Source organism: Triticum aestivum, chromosome 1A (assembly GCF_018294505.1).
Source record: "Triticum aestivum cultivar Chinese Spring chromosome 1A, IWGSC CS RefSeq v2.1, whole genome shotgun sequence".
Classification (NCBI taxonomy): Eukaryota; Viridiplantae; Streptophyta; class Magnoliopsida; order Poales; family Poaceae; genus Triticum; species Triticum aestivum.
The window spans coordinates 11,844,124-11,865,723 of NC_057794.1; the positions used below are offsets into that span (position 1 = coordinate 11,844,124).

Sequence of the window (21,600 nt, forward strand, 5' to 3'; positions counted from 1 at the left end):
AGGATAATCAAATACTCCCTCCGTCCCATAATATAAGAGCGTTTTTAACACTACACTAGGGATGGAGGGAGTAGTTAATTACTCACAATCAATAGGCCAAGTGAAAGCAAGATTCGAATACTTCCATTGCCTGAAAGCAAGCACAGTGAGGGAGCTCAGAACATTCTTGAAAGGCACTGGGGAGTACGTATTGTAAAACAGTGATTCCTAAACAAACGATAACATACAGTCCATAAGTTATAATTCTATCCAGGCATTTTATGATGTCGTCTGAATCATACATGGTTATCCCTGTGTTTGCATCCACCTGCAACATAAAGAGTGATTTTGCTTTCATCACAAATCGTTTATGTTGAACAAGGGAGCAGAGCACCCTGTTTTCATTTGGTAATGAAAAGCAACGTAGGCACATAGATACAGAACGAACAAAACCCGCGTGAAATATGTAAGCATAAGCATACATGGGACACACACGACGGAATTCAGTCATCCAGATGTAAAAGTAGCATCAAGTTTTTGTTCGACGACAGACTAAAGTTAAAGTAACTAGACATTATCAGCTAGTTAGTCAATGAATTTGGGTCGGGTGTCAGTTCAGCTGAATCTACACATGAATTGGGTGTCAGCTCAGTTAGCACAAAGCTCAGCATTGGTTCTCATCAAAGTAAAATTGGGTCTCAGTTCAGCTAGCACAAAGTTTAGCGTTACTTCTTATCAAAGTAAATTGGGTGTAGTGTTCAGCTAGCACAAATTTCAGCGATAGTTAGTTGTCATCAAATTGGAGGGACACAAAATCTAATACAAGTACGAATACGAAATCAATCGGCCGGGGTAGTTAGATTTGGACGGGGAATGGAAGGACGCGTGCGAACCCTAGAGCGAAGACGGGGGTGCTGAAGGCAGCGGCGAATCTACTAGGGGGGCTTTAACAGGCTTGAGGCCCCCCTCCAGCACTGCAAGAATTTTTTTTACTACTAGTTTCATGGCCCAATTCAGCCACTTGCAAGCCCAACCCAACAGATATTGGCATGATACAGGCTTTGAGCCCACCCTCCAGTTTCTGTCTAGATTCGCCACTGGCTGAAGGGGAAGGGGAAGGCGCCGGCGACGCTGCCCTGCTGGCCGTGCTTGACCTCGACCCGCTTGTGCTGGAGGTTGAGGCGGTGGTGGTGTCTTCGAGCTGCGTGGCGACCCTGCTGAAAGCGGGACGAGGCTTGCCGGTTCAACCGATGTCACATGCGCCACGTGTGACCGCGAAAGAGAGAAAATCGGGCGGCTTGCCGGTTCAGATAACCCGTGTGACTAAACTGCACCCGCAACGCAAGTTCTATGACGGCTTTTTCTGGTTTGCAAGTACCATGACTAAAGTGCACCCGCAACACAAGTTCTTAGACCGCCACTGACATTTACTCCATAATGAGGCTTCCATAATCTTGGGTCTACAAACGAAGCTCTTGGCAGCCCCGAAGATCATATCACCCCCTACATACATAAAGGGGTGTTGTTACTTTGGGGGGTTTTTCATCGTTTTTTTGTTTTGCTGCATGCGGGACAGAAAAAAATCGGTGGAAGACATGGGATGATGGGAGGGAGATCAAACGAGGGATGGAGGGACGAACAACATACAAACTCCCCTTTAGGAGTAGAGATTAACAGCAACATGTCAAGTACTTGGTAGCTAGTACAACATCAGTTCAGTAAGCCTTGAGATACAGTAACTGAACTGAGATATGTTATCCTCCAAGACAAATAACGAACACATACCGGAGACATTTGCATATAGCTATCAGGAAACCCTATCGACATGACCTTCATAGTCGCCAGTCTGCATTAATCCACACAAAAATGACCGACATGAATATAAATACATCCATCACAAGTTTAAACCGAAGAAGGCAACTAACAGGTGAGGAGCTCAATACAACTTTAAACCCGAAGAATTACACAACCGACATCCATTTTTTATACCAAAAATGGAAGAGCAAAAACCATCAAATATATATTCTTGCACCTAACAGGGAACTAATCAAGAAAGCATAACGAGATGAAAGTTGTCTTGATTTTTCTACCTTGGTCCCTCTTCAGAGCAGGTTTATTTTGATTCGGAGCGAGCTGGATCCGGAGCAGCGCAACAAGCCTTGCTTCCTGTTCTAACTCTATTCTGCTGCTGCATTCTGAAATTTAACGTGCAGCCAGAGTTCCTTGACGCTCGAGAGGAAGTCCAGACCAGAGAAGCCGATTCCATTACTTACAGCGCAAGTGACTCTAAAACAAGTTACCAGACATTGCCCTAATTATAAGAACACAGAAATACAAAGTTAACACTGCAAGAAAATGGAAACAGGGGAATACTGCAACAGCAATCCTAGCTTGGCCTTAGATCGATGCATAGGACTGACTCTGGTCTAGAGCGTAATTTGCTTGAGGCTGGAGAGTGACGGTAATCCCCGAACGCAAGTAGGAGAATGAAAAAGGTAGATGCATCATTGTCAGGACTCAGTGCATGTCCCTTTTACCCAGTAGCCAAAATAGTTCAACTTCTGCTTTTGTTCTTTACACAAAATTAAACAAGAATATACAACTGTGTGAACCTAATACTCCCTCCATTCCAGAATAAGTGTCGTTGTTTTAGTTCAAATTCGAACTAAAACAACCACATTTATTTTGGAACGGAGGGAGTACATAACATATAGTAATGGGCACAAACTTATTAATAGTGGAACAAGTAATCGATGAATGCTACATACATCAATACCTGGTATACTACAATCAAAAGGAAACAGAGCAATACAACATTAATCCTAGCTTGCCTTGGATCGCTGTTGTTCGATCAGACCCTTCCACGACGGGTTGATACGGATTCTTGGCCAGCTCGGCCACAGGTATTCCAACTCAGAGCTAGCCATGATAGAGACCTTGGAGCACAACTTCCATGAGGCTCGAGAGATATGGTAGCCCGGAAAGCTGAACAAACTATTGAAGGCTGCAGAACAAAACTTGAGCAGCTCAAGCTTGATAATTGTGTGTTGCTCCACCATCGTACTCCAGGATTCGAATCAAATAAGCATTGTCTTCCTTATCCACCATGAAGCTTCTGGAAGGGAAACTGACATGCACTCACCAACAGGTGGCCAAGACAGGTCACAGGAGATTCGATGCATCATCTGCAGAAGCATTTCGGATGATGTTAATTTGTCTTCGGTAGTACAAACAGTTAATGGATAAACAGCACAAACAGTTCAGATACATGGACCAACTTGCGTACGTGAAGCTGGAGAGAGATGAAGCAGGTAGATGCATCATTGTCAGGGCATGGTTCAAAACTAAAAAAATATATACAACTGCCTGGGCCTAATACACAAAACATATAGCAAAGCCTTTTTTGCTTCTCTTTATCTTGAGGGAGAAAGCAAATTAAGTGTTCTGACTTCTGACACAACACCCTTTCAACAGCAGCCGGAGCTCAAACTGAAGGGAAAACATATTTCATTTTATCAGAGTAGCAAAAAATAATAACATTATTACACCTTGACCGGCGACTGTGCACGAAGGGTCTGTGTTTCAAGTACAGAGGACATATAGTTACAGCTGGGCAATGCAACAAGGAAGCACGCAAACTGTTTGAAGATTAACACTGTTAGCAATAATCTTGAGTTAGTAGTACTTTATGTCAAGTAGTAGTCTGATTAAGGTGGCCGCTTGTGTTTTGGTTAACTAGGATTAGTTGCACGTGGGTTAGTAGCATGCATGGACTTGTACGTGAGGACTTGGGTCCTTACCCATGTGGTGTTAGGAAAGAGTAGGAGTACTGGTATGTCACGTCTAGTAGTCCGTCTAGGTTATTAGTAGGAGTCCCATTAGAATTGGGTCAGGTGTTCAGGCGTTGGTATGTGTATATATACACAGACGTGTGCGTGAGTTTTGTATCGTGTACAAGAAAACAGAAAATAAAAAGAGGAGAAACAAAGGGCACGACAAGAGCCCTTGGCTATAAAAGTTTTGTGCGTGCGTGTTCATTGTGATTTGATGTGATCGATTCTGTGGGCGAGTTCCAACAAACACAGGAAGCAATTAATTCAGATGCAGCTCAGGACGTAAAACAACAAGACCTTACTTATATGATTAAAAAGAGGAAACTCAAGACAAATGCTAGTATTAAACATAGTTTATACGGGGAGCAAGGTCAACCATTCATATAATACCTTCCATGGATTGAAACGCTCTGGCAGAACCGCTCAGAACCTCTTCAGAACGGGTCCATTTTGATTCGCGGCAAGCTGGTGGCGCAAGCCCTCCACGGAATCTTCATTGTAGTCATCATTGTCCAGCATAAATTCCTTGAGGCTCCAGAGAGATGGTAGCCCAGAGAACAACCCAACGCTGAGTTCAGAATCCCAAGTTCGAAACTTCAGCAGCTCCAGCTTTGGGGTTGCTCCTTCTTCAAACTTCACCAATTTGAGGTTCTTTATGAGATCCAATTCCAGCACCACCAGGCTTGGGAACATGTCCCGATGGAAACTGAGACAAACCTCATCACCGTGCTGGAACGACTTCTTCAACAGATGTAGGAACGCCAGGTTTGGTAAATCACCAAGGAGTTGTATTGTTGTATCATGCTCTAGTATCCTGGAGCTCCGCAGCTTCAGCTTCACCAGATTCTTGAGCCCCTTGACCCATTCCGGCAGTTTGACCAGGTTGCCGTACAGCTTGAGGCTCTGCAATGTCTCCGGAAACGAGAACTTTCCATCCAAGCAGCCACATAAACCTGGCTCCCCCTCTGACCGGATTGACAATGACTCCATGCGTGTGAGACCAACAATTGCTGAACACAACTCTTGTCCGTTTTCCTTATTGACGCCAGTCACTCCCAACTTGCGCAACTGGGTGAGTCCTTTTATGTCCTGTACAGCATACTTTCCGCGTCGTCCGATGTTCACAACACCCAGTGTGCGCAGGGCTTTCAGTTTCCTCATCCCTCTTGGCAATAGAACACCATACAAGTCCAGGCGAATTGCAATAGCAGGCAATAGAAGACAGCAATATAATCTGCATGCATCACGGTGGCTGAAGTTACCACCATGAAACACACATTGAGGTGCACAACATGCTATACAAGAAAGCAGCGGCATGAGACAAAAAAGACATGGCCTATTTTGGGTGCCCCGTGGAAACTCATGTACAAACTCATCATCGATTGAGACCACCTCATCCACCGAAAGCCTGCCAGCATGAAGATTGTTTAGCTTCCGAAGCTTGATGATTGTCTTTGGCAGCAACAGTATTAGGGTTTGTCTACTGTCTAGTGTCTCAAGCTGTCTCAGGTTACCTAATGAATCTGGCAGGTGAGAAACATCATCACATCCTCTTAGAGAAAGGTATCTTAGGTGAAGAAGCATCCCAATATGCTTTAGGTGATGACTATATACACCTGTTGTGTCTTCTAAGTCCAGCACTCTTAACAACCTCATCTTGTCAGAAACAAAAAATGACTTCCACTCTCCAAAACATGTAACTGACCGCAGACGGGACATGTCCACCATGCTCTCAAACTCACTCTTATCTCCCTTCCAGTTGCTGCTTATAACTAAGTGGCGCACGGTGGTCTGGCTATTTGAGCTGCAACCTTCCTCGAGTGTAAAAACAAGATTTTCTTCCATGGACTTTGCGATACCAATTTCACGGATAAGATCATGGACTTGGCAGGAACTAATTCCTTTTCTGCTATGAATTGATTGTTGAGATGGTAGGATCATACTCCTGCTTATAAGTTCCAAGAAGTAGCTATCCGCTATTTCCTTTGCAGACTTGCCGCGTACCTCCCTTGAGTAACCCTCTGCACTCCACCGACCTGCCAAGCGTCCCCGTCCAACCTTGCAATCTTCAGGAAAGATGGGCATATATAGGAAACATGACTTGAGGTGATAAGGTAAACCATCATAGCTTCTCATAAGGACAGTCTTTATGGTCCCAAACTCCGGATTCATCTCCAACTCGGCGCTGATATGCTCATTTAGTTTCCTCCACTCCAAAGCAGATTTTGGTTGGTTTGCTAAGAAGCCACCTATGGTGACTACTGCAAGGGGGAGTCCATTGCACTTCCTCAGGACCATTTCTGCTTGTTCAACCAACTCAGGATATTGCTTATCCAAATCCATATTCTGCTTAAATACCTGAAATTTGAGAAATCATATTCTTTAGTACCCAAATGGTAAATCCAGTATGGAGTAATCATTTATATACTTGTAGGACTGTGCTAGCTTATTTATCTCATATACTATCACATTTTTACGTTTAGCAGTTAAAAATGGGAACTAGGGGTCCTACAGTCAGTGGCGTAGCCAGGCCCAGGCTACTATGGCCATGGCCTGGGGCGTGGCTCCACAATCCTTTGTACACTATAGCTATTTTTGCTACTGTAGCTGCCGTAGATACTGTAGCTATGAGGGCTGGCCCGGGGCGTAGCCCAGCCCTGGCCACGCCACTGCCTACAGTCACACTTCCTGAGTCACATGTTTAAACATTTGCTCTTGGTAGTACGAAATTAAATAATTAAAATATTATTCCGAGTGAACTATGAGCAAATATGCAACTTTCAACTTACGAGTAAGTAAACTATATAAAGCAACTTTCCATGTGCAACGATGAAGAGAGAGACAAGTTCCCAAGTGCTGGTGAACTCAAGGGAGGGAAGCTCCTCTACCATCACATGCTGCCATTCCAAGCAAACAAAAACTTCATGGTAAGTTGTCTCCGGAAAAGCAACACCTCGCAAAACCAAAGCGGTTAATAGCGGGGTGTGAACAGGGGTGAAGGCCATAGGTAGGAGGAGGTGACACATAAGAAGAAGACGCTTCTCCTGAAGAAAGCGGTGCATCAAGATGAGATGACACGCAAGGGGGATAGAGTTCATCATGAGAAGATGGTGCATCAGGAGAAGACATTGCATCAAGAGAAGTCGGCACATGAGGGAAAGAGGGCACACTAGAAAGGATCCACAACACATGGGCAAAATGAATAGAAGGGAGGATGAAGCAGCAACACAAGGACGACGCATGAAGGAAAGCGACAAGCTTGGAGTCAGGGACTGGCAGGCGACATCACAGACAGGGACTGTAGGCAATACTGGTGGCTGACGGAGCTCCGGCTGGTGGCTGACGGAGCTCTAGCTAGTGATGGTGGCGATTACTTCTCCCCATCAACGACAGTCGTAGGAGAAGCAGCAACAGTAGCACGAACAAGGAAGCAAAACACCTACTTGGTCCGGATGTGTTTAGTGAAGCGGAAGAAGCAGCTTGAGCACGAGTGCGGGGATGTATTGATCAATCGAGAATGGGCTTGGACTTGGGCACACGGGAGTAGAAGCCAGTGGATTGATCTAGCAGAGTGATAGTGGCTAGCAATAGGATAGTTGAAACCGACCTGCACTGAACTAGACCAGGTTCAGACCTAGTCAAACCTACACTGATCTAGATCAGATCCAAACCTAGTCGAAATCATGGTTGTGGTTTAGAGCATTCATCTCTCGATGATCCCCGATGAGATAATGGCTAGGATAGTCGAAATCGACCTACGCTAAACTAGACCGGGTTCAGACTTAGTCGAAATCATGGATGGGGTTCAGAGTATTCATCTCTTGAACGTTTCTGCTAAGTTTCTTGTGACTTCCAGTTCCACACATGTATCCCTTTGTCGCTACATGAGAAGGTTTGGAACATTAAGGCAGAGGTGAAGGTTAAATTTTTTCTCTGGATTTTGTTTCAGAATTGGCTGGGAGCATCAGGACATTTGCAGTAACTCTGATCAAGTTTTCAAGTCTGCGGAACACCTGTTTTTGGACTGCCCCTTTGCCAAAGAAGTTTCGCGCGGGGATGGGGTCTCCCACCCGGTCGCTTTCAAGCTCCTCTTTCTACATCACCATTAACAAATGGTGGGCAAATTCCCATGGATTAAGAAAGAAAGGAAACGGAGTGGGCTTCTCAAAATTACACTGCAGGATATTTTTCTCCGTGGAGTAGGCTTCTTGAAGCAGGAGTGTTCGACTGGCTTCACGCAGTGATTTTAGGAAGCTGGCTCGTGGAGCACTTCCGAACGGGCCCTAAGTTGATAGGTTCTCGGCGGCGGTTGGTGGTTTGGCGTCTCTATGCTGTGGGCAAGGCATATTCCGTGCTCATCTTGGGCCTGCCAGGGATTCCTCCTCATTGTGGGGTTAAGCCGGAGATGGCCTACTTGATGGGAGGTGGGACACCTTTTGTTTCCATGGTATGAGGTGGTGATTCGGTGCCGGTTATGGGGTGGCTAAGATCTTCCTTATGCGGAAATTCTACCTCGTGTCCAGTCTCCAGTGTGTGCATGGAAGGCATTAAGTCTGTTGTGGGTTTCATGGAGTGTGTATGGTAGTGTGCATCTACAGGTTATCAGGCTTTTGTTCTCCATCCTAATTTAAGGCTGCGCATTATTATTTTCAATCAATGCCTCAAGAGAACGGTTTGACCATGAGGTTATGTGTTTGAATCCTGCAGTCTCTTGCAGAAATGTTGGCAAATGTTGTGTACAAAACACCAAAGTGGTTAGACCATCCTCCGGACTAAGCGGAAACTATGTGCACCGGGCCGCTCTTTAATCAGTGCCGCAAGACACTTGAGCGCATTCTCGAAAAAATATGTTCACTCAACTTACGGTGTTCTAAGGTATACAACAAATGTAGCCTTCCATTTGGCGTAAATAGCCCGAAACTACCAGAACTGGGGCAACTGTTGCAAAAAACTACCACAATTCAGAGACCGAACAAAAAGCTATGACCTCCTCCTGGCCCCGCGACGGCCACCTCCACCGCAGCCACTGGTGTGGCTCACCTGCGCTGGCTGCACAGTTGCCTGCCGCCTCCCCTATGGTGAGATATGTGATACAGACGGTGTCGTCGACCACGAGTGGATGGACGACTCGGGAGGAGGAGCTCGCCGAAGAAGAGGGGCTATGGCGCAACGGTGATCCGGCGGTCGCTGGCCGGTGGCGGGGCTGGCAGGCGTGCGAGCACATGAGGGTGATGGCGGTGGCGGTGTTTATCGAGCAGGGAAGATGGAGATGAGATTTCGGACTGGAAAAAAAAAGAGCTGTGGATTTTTTTATTGACACTCACTTGTGGATCCTTGATCAACTCTTAGTTCACTCAAGTAGTAGGGAGCAAAAACATCATTTACAAATGTGGAAAACATCGAGGTACTGTTCAGAATAGAACTTGTACTTTTCGTAATGATGGGAAAAACCCTACATCGCATGACTGACACGTAGAAATGAAGCATGACATATACTTGTTTTAAGTGGTACCTTTTTAGTGAAGAGGTCACGTGCATCCTTGTATTCCAGACCGGTGAGCATGTATATATTTTCTTGTTTCTCCGAACAATGTTTAGCAATAGTCTCTTCCCTTGTGGTAACTATGACGCAGCATGTATTTTCCACATCATGGAAAATTGGCACTATCATATTCCATTCCATAGTAGATGATACATCATCAACAACAATGAAGTACCTCTTTCCTTCTAGAAGTCTGGCCAACTCCTTGATCAACTCTGCAGGTGACATCAATAGAAATTTCTTCATTGTGTTGCCCATCAAACCCACCACTTCCATCTTTCTAGAAGATTCTCTATCTAATTGCATAACTAAGCTCCTAAGAAGCTCTTCAAGATTGAATGGACGCATGATTGTGACCCAAGCACGCTTCTCAAACTTGCCACTGACTTCTTCACTTTGGTATATGTCCTTGACTAGAGTGGTTTTTCCAAGACCACCCATTCCCCACACCGAGATCACCTGCAATTGGGTAATTCGATTTGAAATCAGTTTGATAATTTCACCTTTTTCTTTCTTCCGCCCAACAAGATGAGATTCCTCCAAAGCAGCCACCATCGTCTTGATGCGAGTGATGCGGTTTTTCACTTCATGCTTTCCGTCATCACCTTTAGACTGTTCAGGTAATATCTCCACAGCAGACGATGTGGAGTTGTTATCTACACCAGTACTAGTTGTGTTCGATGTAGTTAACCCGGTTCTACCTTGACAACCCTGTTCACATGTTAGCAGTGTTATATATCTATTTTGATAATCCTATACATGAAAGAATATAAAATATAATGCTAAATAATTGAAGCAAAAGTATGCCATTGAATGTGTTGAAAACTTCTAATGCAATATATTTCTAATGCAAAAATAATTAAAGCACAATCAAATGTGTTCAAAACTTCAAATGCATTATATTTCTCGTTTGATTGAAAAATTGAAGTGTTTCTGTTCCATTTCTTGGAAAATAGAACCTAAAACTAAATTCGGTTAAATCACATGCAGGTACACACATTACTAGCTACTTGAATGGGAATGTGTATTCTGCTTCCAGATAATTTTCCTATAATTATTTTTTCTTCAATTAGATATTACTTGCATGTAATTACCATCCCCTTTGGCCATATGCATCGTTCTGATGCAGAGGCTGGGGAATAACCTCCTTTTTGAAGAAAAAAAATTACCATTCCCTTTAAATATCATGGATATGTTATTTTTATATTGCTTGAAAAATTGATATTTCAACGTTAATTAAGGTGCACATAATCAATCCTAAAGTTGTAACAGAAATTTTATGCACAACTTTAGGTATATAAATGTGCAACTACCTAACTACACACAAATTTGTAAATTGTGCAAGCTACCTGGTTTCCTTTAGATGAAGTATCAACGACATGGTTGTCGACTGAAAAATAAGAACTCCCGATAGAGTAAAAGAACAAGGCCCATTTAATTCCAAATATGGTACTTAAAACACAATCGTTAACACAATATATAAATTACATGAACTAAAGAAAAATAGTTTATCTAGCAATTACAATATAGTGCAAAAAAGTAATATGACTTACTAGGTATTTTAAACCTAATTCTATATACCAAACAGGTAGTAGAACTTTGAATATTACCTTCTGGTTGAAAGCATAAATGTTTTGATCAGCAGACAATTGGTTGAGCTGTGAAACTATGCTTTCTTGCCCTACACATAAGCTTGCAACTTCAACTTGCGTTGTAGAGACTATGATTCTGCTCCCCAGATTGTTGTCCGGAAAGAATCCTTTAACCCAATCCCATTCTTCAATAGTGGATAGGCCATTAAGCACAATAAGGTATCTCTTCTTCTTCACATACCAATCAAACTTCTCAGCTAGTTCAAATGGTGTTGTCATTTCCATTCCAAACAGGACTGTAGCCCCTACAGCCGTGTAAAATTGCTTCACTAAACTCTGAATGAAATCTTTTGAATCGAAAGGATGTGTCAGCCTGACCCAAGCTCGACATGGGAATTTGGTTTTGATATCTGGATTCTCGTAGACCACCCTGATGATGGACGTCTGCCCAAGATCAGCACTTGTTCCCCACACCGCTATCACCCCTAGGTCAGTATTCTCATCTTTGTTGACCATGAGCAGCTGGGCAAGATCCACGTTTGATTTCTTGTATTTGGTGGCATTCCTCGCTCCATCGATGCCAAACAATGTTGCAGAAGCGATGGCAGATTGCTCAGCAGCTGTTAACACTGGCTTGGATCTGACGAGGTGGTAGCGCATGTTCCTCTGGCTAACATCCTCAACATTGGCTCTGAGCTCCTTCATCAGCTTGGCCACGCGGCGCCGATCCAGCAGTGTGCGACGGATACGCCACCAGGACTGCTTCTCAAGGCGAACAGCAAATTCTTGAAGGGTGTCCTCGACATCATAGGCCACATCCCGGACTTGTTTCACCCACACCTTGACAACCCTGTCGTCATCATATCTCTCGTCATGGGCAGTCATGAGGAAGGCCTGCATCATCTCGAGCTCATTGGTGATGAAGACCTGGTCACGCCGGACTCCAAGTTGCAGAGCCACCTCCTCCGCCAGAGCGGATTTGGCGTAACCAAGCGCTCCATCCAGCACGGACTTTCCAATGCTGAGAGCCGTGGCCTCCATTAGGACGGACAGATACAGGCAACACTGTTGTTAACGCTAGGTGTTAGTGTTAGAGCTATAGCAGATCTCAGAGCTGGGGAACAAATAACATGAGAAGAGAGGGAAGCAAACCTTTGTGGCGGCAGCCACCTGGATGGCTATCAAGACGCCCTCGGTCTCAAGGAAAAACTCCCTCCCAGAGCGATTAAGCATACACAATCTGCAGGGCAAACAAAGAATTTAAGAACCTACTACTATCTATTTAGCAAAGGGAATGCCTCCCTCAATTAGGATCAATTTTCCATTGCCGGAGCACAAAAGAGATAAAGGAGTTACCAGCAGGGAAGAGGAATGGACGTCTGTGGGTTGCATCATGCTCCGACCAACCAGAAGATGGCGAAGAGGGCTGGGACTGAGATTCTTTGCTTCCCGTTGTTGCTAGCTATTGGTTCCACTTCTATCCGCAGAAGCAAAGGTAAATGGAGGGCAGGGGCAAAAGAAGCTTCTTTGCTTCTTGCTGCAGCATATGCATCCAGGCATGGTGCCTTTACACTTTGGTTTTCCTTTCTTTTGGTAAAGATGGATCGGATTCCTCCTGTCTGGTTTTCGAATGATGATTCCTGGAGTAGGCTTGTTGTGATGGATAAAGCAAGAGTTCCAATGAGGTAACATGTTTCCCTCGCAAGAGAGTACTCCCTCCATCCCGAAATAAGTGTCTACGGTACATCAAAGGAATTTGGGCCGTTTATTTTTCTGGTTCAACAACCCAGATGAGGCAATAAATACTACACATGATTTTTAGTAGTACTCCCTCCATTTACTTATACAAGGCCACTATAAAATATACATTTTACATCTATACAAGGCCACCAGCAGTAATCGAGACAAAATTAATGATATTTTCTCATAATAGCAACATGTTTAATATTTACGTGCATATAGTCATAATGACAATCAACTGCTTTCTCCATTCAGTTTTCTTGCATGCATGTGGCGTATTAATCATCCCAGTAAACGAAAAGAAAATCTGACTTGCAAAGCAGACATTAATTTTTATATTGATACATGTAATCTGAGTTTGTGGCCTTGTATATAAAAATGGAGGGAGTATATTGAGTTGTGAGGGGTATTTTAGGCAGCTCACTGTTAATCAATCACAAGGACAGTTTCGTGCAAAAACAAGTGGAGGGTAGATATAGAATTTCAGTAAGTCGCGAGCGATCAGTTCGGCCATCCCGGACCGTCGCCATCTGCGGTGATAGCGCGTTTGTTGAGTTTGCAGCCGGCGGACGGTAATCGCCAGCCTGCCGAGGGCCGTCGCCCCTGCCCGACCTTCCTTCTCCCTCAGCCCGTCCTCCGCAGTCGCCTGCGTCTTGCCCTAGCCGGCCATCGGCAGCTATCTGCATTGTCGCGCCCAAGCAACCTCCGTCGACAACGGACGGCGAGTTGCCAGATAGCGCCATGCGCGTCCCTGCCCCGTTTCACAGGGACCCCACTTATTTTCATCTCTTTAGCGCATACAAAACCTGCATGGCCATCCTGATGCAAGTCTATCTGTAGTACGCCAATCAATCCTTACATGCATGAGCCTTCAGCGCCTTGCTCATGCACAAGGCCTTGGAGACGAGGGCGTCGCAGGTTGTAGGGTCGACACATGGGCGTGGATGCAAGGCCTTGCGCAAGCCGGGAGGAGGGATAATCAGACTTCGGGATGGCGGAGGCCCTGCTGGCGGCGGCGGCTTGCATGCTCTGGCTTTTGTGGCGTGCCGGGAGGTGGGCAGGCGACGTCGGGTTGACGGAAGTCCTGGGGGCAGCCGCCTGCAGGGGGCATCTACAGGCAGAGGTTTTGCGAGTGGAGGCCTACAGGCTGTGCCGACTATGGTTATTGCCGGCAACGTCAGGATGGCGGATGTTGGTGATGGAGGCCCGTTTGTGGCATCGGCTGTGTGATTATATTGTAAATAATGAGAATTCTAAATAATCAGGCTAATCATTACGATTAATAATCCTCTAGAAAGAGGGACAAATCTCTCCCTAACAAGAAATTACTAATATGTCCTTGGAACAAAATTCTGCCATATCATTTTCAACCATTGGATCAATTTAATAATATCCATTATATTTGATAGTATGATGTAGACAGATCATTTTCAACCATTGAATCAATTTAATACTACCCGTTATATTTGATAATATGATGTACCGTAAAAAATCTCTTGTATTAACTTTAGTACAGTGTTGTACAAAAAGTGAAACATTTATTTTGGGACGAAGGATGTATATAATAGAGAACAAGATCAACACAAAGATACATACAAATCAAATGCCTACCTGAAATTTGTAATAAGCATAAGCATACGAGCGAGCGCAATGGAATTCACTCATCCAGATGTACATCACATCACATTTTTGAGACAACCGTCATATTTTAGGAGCATACCACATCATCTTGGCAAGAATCTTCTTCTTGGGGCGCTCATCCTCAACATTATCAGAGTCATCGCAGCTGATCTTATAGCGCATTGCACCGCATATCGGGCATGCACTAAAATTCCCGTACTCAACGCGGTAGAGGATGCAGTCATTAAGGCATGCATGTATCTTCTTCACCTCTAATCCTACAGGGCAGACAACCTTCTTTGCTTCGTATGTATTGTCGGGCAATTCGTTGTCCTTTGGAAGCATCTTCTTTAACATTATCAGCAACTTTTCAAATCCCTTGTCGGATACACTATTCTCTGCCTTTCATTGCAGCAATCCAGTGTGGTGCCCAACTATTTCTTGTCAGCTTCACAATTTGAGTACAACAATTTCTTGTGATCCTCTAACATGCGTTGCAGCTTTAGCCTCTCATTTTCACTTGTGCAGTTTCTCTTTGCATCGGCAATGGCCCGAGCAAGATCATCAACGGGTTCATCTGATGCCTCTTCTTTAGCTTCTTTCCGCATTGCCGGCTCAGCTTCTTCCCCATTATTGTATCATCGTATTCAGGGAACCCATGACCACGATAGCTGTCGTCATCCTCTTCTTCTTCATTCTCTTTCATTAGGACCCCTCTTTCTCCGTGCTTGGTCCAACAGTTATAGCCGGATATGAAACCGGACTCAAACAGGTGGATGTGAATGGTTCTTGAGTAAGAATAATTTCGATTATTCTTACAGTCAGCACATGGACAACACATAAAAACATCCATCTGCTTTTTTGTCTCAGCCGCAATCAGAAAAGCATGTAGGCCATTAATGAGCTGGAGAAAGCATCGGTCATCATACATCCATTATTGTCTCATATTCATTACAAAACACCGAAAAGACCAAATTTAATACAAGTTCATACATAAAGTTCATACACGTTTATTTTCATAAAACAAAATACAAACTCTCTAGCTAAAACATTTAAATGCAATAACAAATGCGATCAAGATCGCAACTAAGATAACAATTGATCCAACAACATAATGATACAAAGCCTCACTATCAATGGCATATTTTCTAATCTTTCTAATCTTCAAGTGCATTGTGCATCCATCTTGATCTTGGGATTATCGACGACATCGGCAACATGCAACTCCAATTCCATCTTCTCCTTCTCAATTCTTTTCTATTTTTTCTTCAAGTAATTGTTTTATTTTTCAACTAAATTTAACCTCTCGACAAGAGGGTCGGTTGGAATTTCCGGTCCACATACCTCCTAGATAAAAATATCTATGTCAACTTGATGGGCATAACTTATCATAAACACGAAATGCAACAAATACTTATAAAAAAGAATATACCCGAATCATAAATCGGATGGGGGACGGATATCAAAACCATGCCACTATGTATAACAAACAATGTACGGGTAAGAAAATTGTACAAATAACTATCTAAATCACATAAACATTATTTTTTTAATAAAAAGGATAAGAACAAAAGGCTCACCAAGGTGGTGCCAACGACGGGACGGTGCGGGCGATCGGCAGTGGTCCTTGCCGCCGGGATCCCGTCGCTCCTTGCCGCCGGATCACCGTCATGATGTGTGTCGCCGCAGGCAGCCTTTAGCTAGCTAGCCCTAGAAAAAATTTGGGAAAAAGTGATCGAAGCAAGTAGGGTATGTTTGGTCGATGAATACAGTGTTCCACCACAAAGGTACTAGTATTATATAAGTCCTACTGACAATCTAGTTTGGATGGCAGATGAGATAGTTTATAGACTAGAGACAAATTTCTATCAAGTGAGAGAGACGTCTCAACTAAACAGGAAAGGGAAGAGACAAGGAGGAGGTATTTCCTCACAACACCACGTCACAAAATTTGTATGTGATCAACGTGCTCCTTCGGTAGGACATCGTTCTCCTTGGAGGTTAAACTATTGTTACTGAGCTACCATGAAAATCAAGACTTGTCTGCAAGCTACTTCCCCCAATCACCCCCTTTCCTACCCGGCCCTGCTGCTTTTGTCACTTATTGCAAGACGGGTCTTACAATAAGTTACAAAAAGCCGGATAATTCCTTATATCATACGTACAATCACCTCTCCTAGCATATCAACCTCCGCTGCTTCCACAATCCCCTTATGGTGCCGTGCGGGAGAGAAAAAGAGAGGCTATGGCGAAGCACTTCCTGCTCAACACCGGAGACCGGATGCCCTCGGTGGGGCTCGGCACCTGGCAGGCCGACCCCGGCGTCGTCGGCTCCGCCGTCTACGCCGCCGTAAAGGTCCGCACAAACCCCCAACTATTTCTTTTTCTCACCACTCGCTTCACCATCTTGATGGCATGTTTTTACCCTCTATCTATCCCTTCATACTGTCCTGTTTCCTTGTTTTTATTTTGATGAGATCGTGAATATTTCGTTTCGTAATTGCTTCCGGATGGTGCAGGCGGGTTACTGACACATCGATTGCGCCAGCGAATACCGCAATGAGAAGGAGGTAAAACTACTGTCAAATCAACCAGCTGTCTGTAAAGATTCTTTTGTTCAGTCCATCTCAAAAAGTAAGCTTTTGGTTGTAAGTTTGGTTGGAAGCGTTGAACCCTTTCGTCTCGGGCCGCATGTATATATATTGGCAATGCCTTGGAGTACAAGAAGAGATCAGAGAAGGATCAATCTCAGGGAGAGTTCGGTACATGAGATAACGAGAGAAGGGAGAAAAGGAGATAGGGACAGATTACAATTTGAATGAAACTATCTCTATCCTATACATATTCTAACATTGGTCAGTCTTGTATGTTTTTTAATGTGCGCCTGATCTGCTGCCCTTGCAAACGCAAACAGAAAAGCATAGTGATATAAGCAGTGCAATTCTGGACATTTCTCCTGTCCTACTGGGAATTTCTTCAGTCCGTCCCTTTCCAACATTTAACTATGCGAGACTAATTCAGGACTATTTTGCAATATCAGTGGCAAATTGACATACGCTGCCTGCAGTATCTTTTGGATTCGTGCTACATAACAACAGGAGTAGTGGAGGCCTGATATCAATTATTTGCATTATTCAGGTTGGTTTGGCCCTGAAGACACTATTTGAAGAGGGTATAGTGAAGCGTGAAGAACTGTTTATCACCTCTAAGCTATGGTAACCCCAAATCTCTGGAATTTTTTTTTGAATAAAAGAGGTTTCCCTCCGATTTCATTAATGAAACCCCCCAATCTCTGGATATCTTAGTAATTCTGTCTCTGCAGCTCTAGTCGAGTATAGATGCTTATTTGAAGTTTTTAGCAGTTCACACCTAACTTACTTTGATTGCTTATGTTTTCAGGAATGACTGTCACACACCTGAAGATGTGCCAGAGGCACTAAATGAAAGCCTGAATGATTTACAGCTTGATTACTTGGATCTTTGTCTTGTGAGCACCTCCTATTTAGAATTACATTTCAGTACCTGACTTTCTCTGGTCTTGTCTCTATGTCATTAATATCTCGCTTTTATGTGTACTGATAGCACTACTTCTGTATGTTATCATTTAGTTAGAAAGTCTCCTCACCAGGAAATGAGCACTTGTCTGGTCTGTATTATATGTATAAATATTAATCCTAATTAATGATAAAATTATGTATCCATGCTTGTATATTGTGTGCTATTGCTATGGTATATAGTGTGAAAACTGGGCATATGGTTATGTGCCATTTTTTAAGAGATGTGTCCTATTTATTGAATTTATGCTCTAGCCAGTTGCTCCAAAAGTCCGAACTAATGGAGAGAGGCGTGCAATATATTTCAACACTAATCCCTAAATTTTGTCTATTTAGTTAGCCATATTAAATTCATAGACGTTTTTCCATCTTATTTGATATGGATAATCTTGGTGCTATTGATTTCAGGTGTCAAATTGTCAATTATTTCAAGATCACTTCTGTTGTGCGTTCTTGGTACTTTGAATCTGTTGCAGAAAGGATTATGTTTGTTCAATGAGTTTTTATCTGTTGTGTTGTTTGACATATTGTTCTGGTACCTTCAGCTTAGCGTTGGCTGATTATCTGTTGAAAATGTTTAGTATGACGTTTACACATGATTTGGTTAAAATCTCTGATCCTCTGTGTGTTTGTAGATCCATTGCCCATTTAGTGTCAAGAAGGGAACAGACCACATCCCTGAAAACTTTATTACACCTAACATCCCTGCTACTTGGGGGGCAATGGAAAAGTTACATGATGCTGGCAAAGTTCGCGTGATTGTTGTGAGTAACTTCTCATCAAAGAAGTTGGGTGACTTGCTTTCTGTAGCTCGTGTACCTCCTGCTGTTAATCAGGTGGAATGTCATCCTGGTTGGCAGCAAACTAAGCTCCACAACTTTTGTCAGTCAACTGGAGTTCATCTTAGTATAAGTCTGATTACCTCAACTATTTCTATATTAGACAGTTAGTGTGATTATCCTGTGTGTTATTTATCACTAAAAAAGCTGGATTGCTTTTGCGGAATACTTTTTTGTTGTTGTTGTTGTCGTGCTGTTCTCACCAGTATGTCTTGGCAGGCTTACTCACCACTAGGTTCACCTGGTACTACTTGGATGAATGGTAATGTCCTCAAAGAACCAATAATCATCTCAATAGCTGAGAAACTCGGAAAGACAACTGGACAGGTGGCTCTGCTCTGGAACATTCAGATGGGTCACAGTGTACTACCAAAGAGCACAAATCAAGAAAGGATAAAGAAAAACCTGGATGTTTACGATTGCACAATTCAAGATGATTGGACAATTCAAGAGATTAAGCAGGTAGCCTTAGCTATACTTTAATGAGGATAAAGCATTGATATTTATTGGTGATAACTAAAGGTCTTTATAGGATGATAGATGAACAAATCTCTTGGAGCATACTAAATTGCTAGGTTTAAGTAGCATTTGTTCGTTTTTGTGCTTTTGGAGATAGGAGCACCAGTTTATAGTGACATGATTCTAATAATGGCGTTTTGTTCACTGTTATTATTGGCAGTATTAGACTATCAGTTACCCTGGGTAAAACCAAATTCATACTATCGATATCTGATGTTTTTTTTATAGATTCAGTAAGAAACAGGCTCTCCCTGGTCGCCCCCGCGCGGCGACCAGGGGGAACCCTAGCGCCGCCAAGCCCTCGGCCCCCTCTCCCACCTCCCCTGCCCGCCGCCGCCGGGGCGCGCCGCCGGGCAAAGCCCGGTTGGCGTCGGTGGCGGCGGGATCTCTCCTCCCCGCAGCGGCCGGACCTGGCACGGGTGGTGTTCGGTGGCGGATGGCGACACGTTGGTGACGGGGCTCGCCAGCGAGGACTCAGGGGGCGACGGCCGGAGCTGCATCCCCCCGGTGGTCGCGTGGGGGGCCGTTCGGGGCGCTCCTATGGTGGTCGTGGTCGATCTGTTTCAGATCTTATCGCCGGTGCCTCGGGCAATGCAGGGATCTCGGGGCGGCGGCCTCGATCGGTGGCGCGGTGCGGCTTGCCTGGCGGGCGGCACCCGCGGGTGCAGATGGGGGACCTTCCACGGCTGCGTGGGCGACGTGGAGGCCGCGGCGCTACGGCGGCTCCTCGATGGCCGACCGGAGTTCCATGGAAGGCGTCGTCTCCGATTAGATCTACTCCGGTTCGTGCTAGCTACGGTAGCGACTACGGTCGACGCCAATACTGCCTGGACGGATCTGGCGGGTGGGCATGGATCCGGGGGAAACTTCAGGCCGGCGTGGCGGCCGCACCAAAGTCGACGCCTTCGGCACCGACTCCCTTCTTGGAGGCCTCAGTGTGGATCATACGCCCCCCTCCTCTGCCATGAGCGTAGGCGAAAGCCTATGTTCCTCTGTTTGGGCGACGATGGCACTTTCGTGTCGTGTTCCTTCCTGAAGGCGTCGGTCGGGGACTGCTCAAGGTGGTGGAGTTGCTGGTAGTTCGGAGTCGACGCGAGATGGCATGTAGGTGAAGCGGTGTGGCATCAAATGTATCGTCGACGGTGGGTCTTGGCGGCATGGCGCAGTGGAGACTCGGCATCTGATGCGCGGAGATGGACTCGCGCAGAAGGAGTAAGCTTTCTGGCGTCATGGTGGCGTTGATAGCGAAGGCCTGGTAAGGCCGGTGCATTAGTTCTCCTCTGAGGATGGACCGAGGGAAGATGGAGGTGACTGCCCTTGTAGCGTTCGGTGCTCACTGGGTGTGTGTCAGACCGGTGTGGGACCCAATCCAGGTAGTGGCTGGATGGGACACCTGAATTTAGATGTTAGGTTTTGGTGCGATGTCTGTTTGGTATTAGGCCCGGACATTCGGCACACCTTCATCAAGGGGATAGGAGTAGCAACAGCGTTGCCAAGATAGTGACTTCAGGCTTATTGATGTATCACCTTTGTATGATCTTTGTGAATAATTAATAATATGGCTGCATGCATCGTCCAGATGCAGAGACCGGGGTACATCCTCCTTTTTTTTTAAAAAAATCTGATGTTTTTTTGCTTGCTACATAGGGCACAACTGTGTGTCCTTAGACGTATTTTGTCCATATAAATAGCTCTTTTTTTGGTATGAATCCACCTAAGACAAGCAAAAGTCATGTCGATCAGCCCCTGTTATCAATTGTTTTCTAGAGGAATATTAGTAGCAGCAGAAATTAAAATACCGTGACATGCTTTCTGAAGTGGGTGAGTTTCTGTGTAGCAGAAATTTCTAGAACGTCTTTCAACCATTCATTCATTTATTGTTAATTCTTTTTCACAGGAAGTGAGCGCATCTGACAATTCCTATCTTATCGTCTTCAGGCTAGGCTGCTCAGAGGCGACTTCATGATTAACCCACAGAGCGTTTACAAGACCCACTAGGAGTTCTGGGACGGTGAAATTTAGTGCCCGTCAGTTCATTTTCTCTCAAAAGTTGTTCTTCACAAATGAAGGTTCAGTGCTCGGTGCTCTGATTCTATCATGTATCATGGACTATGTTGTCGCTATGCGTCTATGCCTCTGGGGATGTTGTCCACCCACTAGCGCTAAGGTGCACCTGATGGTGCATAGTCCACCCCCGTCACCGTTGGCGATGCCACAGTGAATGTCCGTGTGTCATCATCGCATTTTGGGCGTGTTTTGAATACAAAGATAATCCTGAAGCTAAGCTCCATAGCTTTTGTCAACTAACAGGCGTTCATTTCTCTGTATCCGTGCACTACACTACGTATGTGTATCTACTGAAAAAGTTGGCAAAATTGTGTT

General features: G+C 44.6%; 2 pseudogenes; one reads left to right on the forward strand and one right to left on the reverse strand.

Moving 5' to 3' along the window:
- Positions 1–2,892: 2,892 nt before the first annotated feature.
- Positions 2,893–12,197, reverse strand: LOC123040393 (disease resistance protein PIK6-NP-like; annotated as a pseudogene).
- A 4,354-nt stretch (positions 12,198–16,551) lies between these two features.
- Positions 16,552–21,240, forward strand: LOC123069723 (aldo-keto reductase family 4 member C10-like; annotated as a pseudogene).
- Positions 21,241–21,600: the final 360 nt, after the last annotated feature.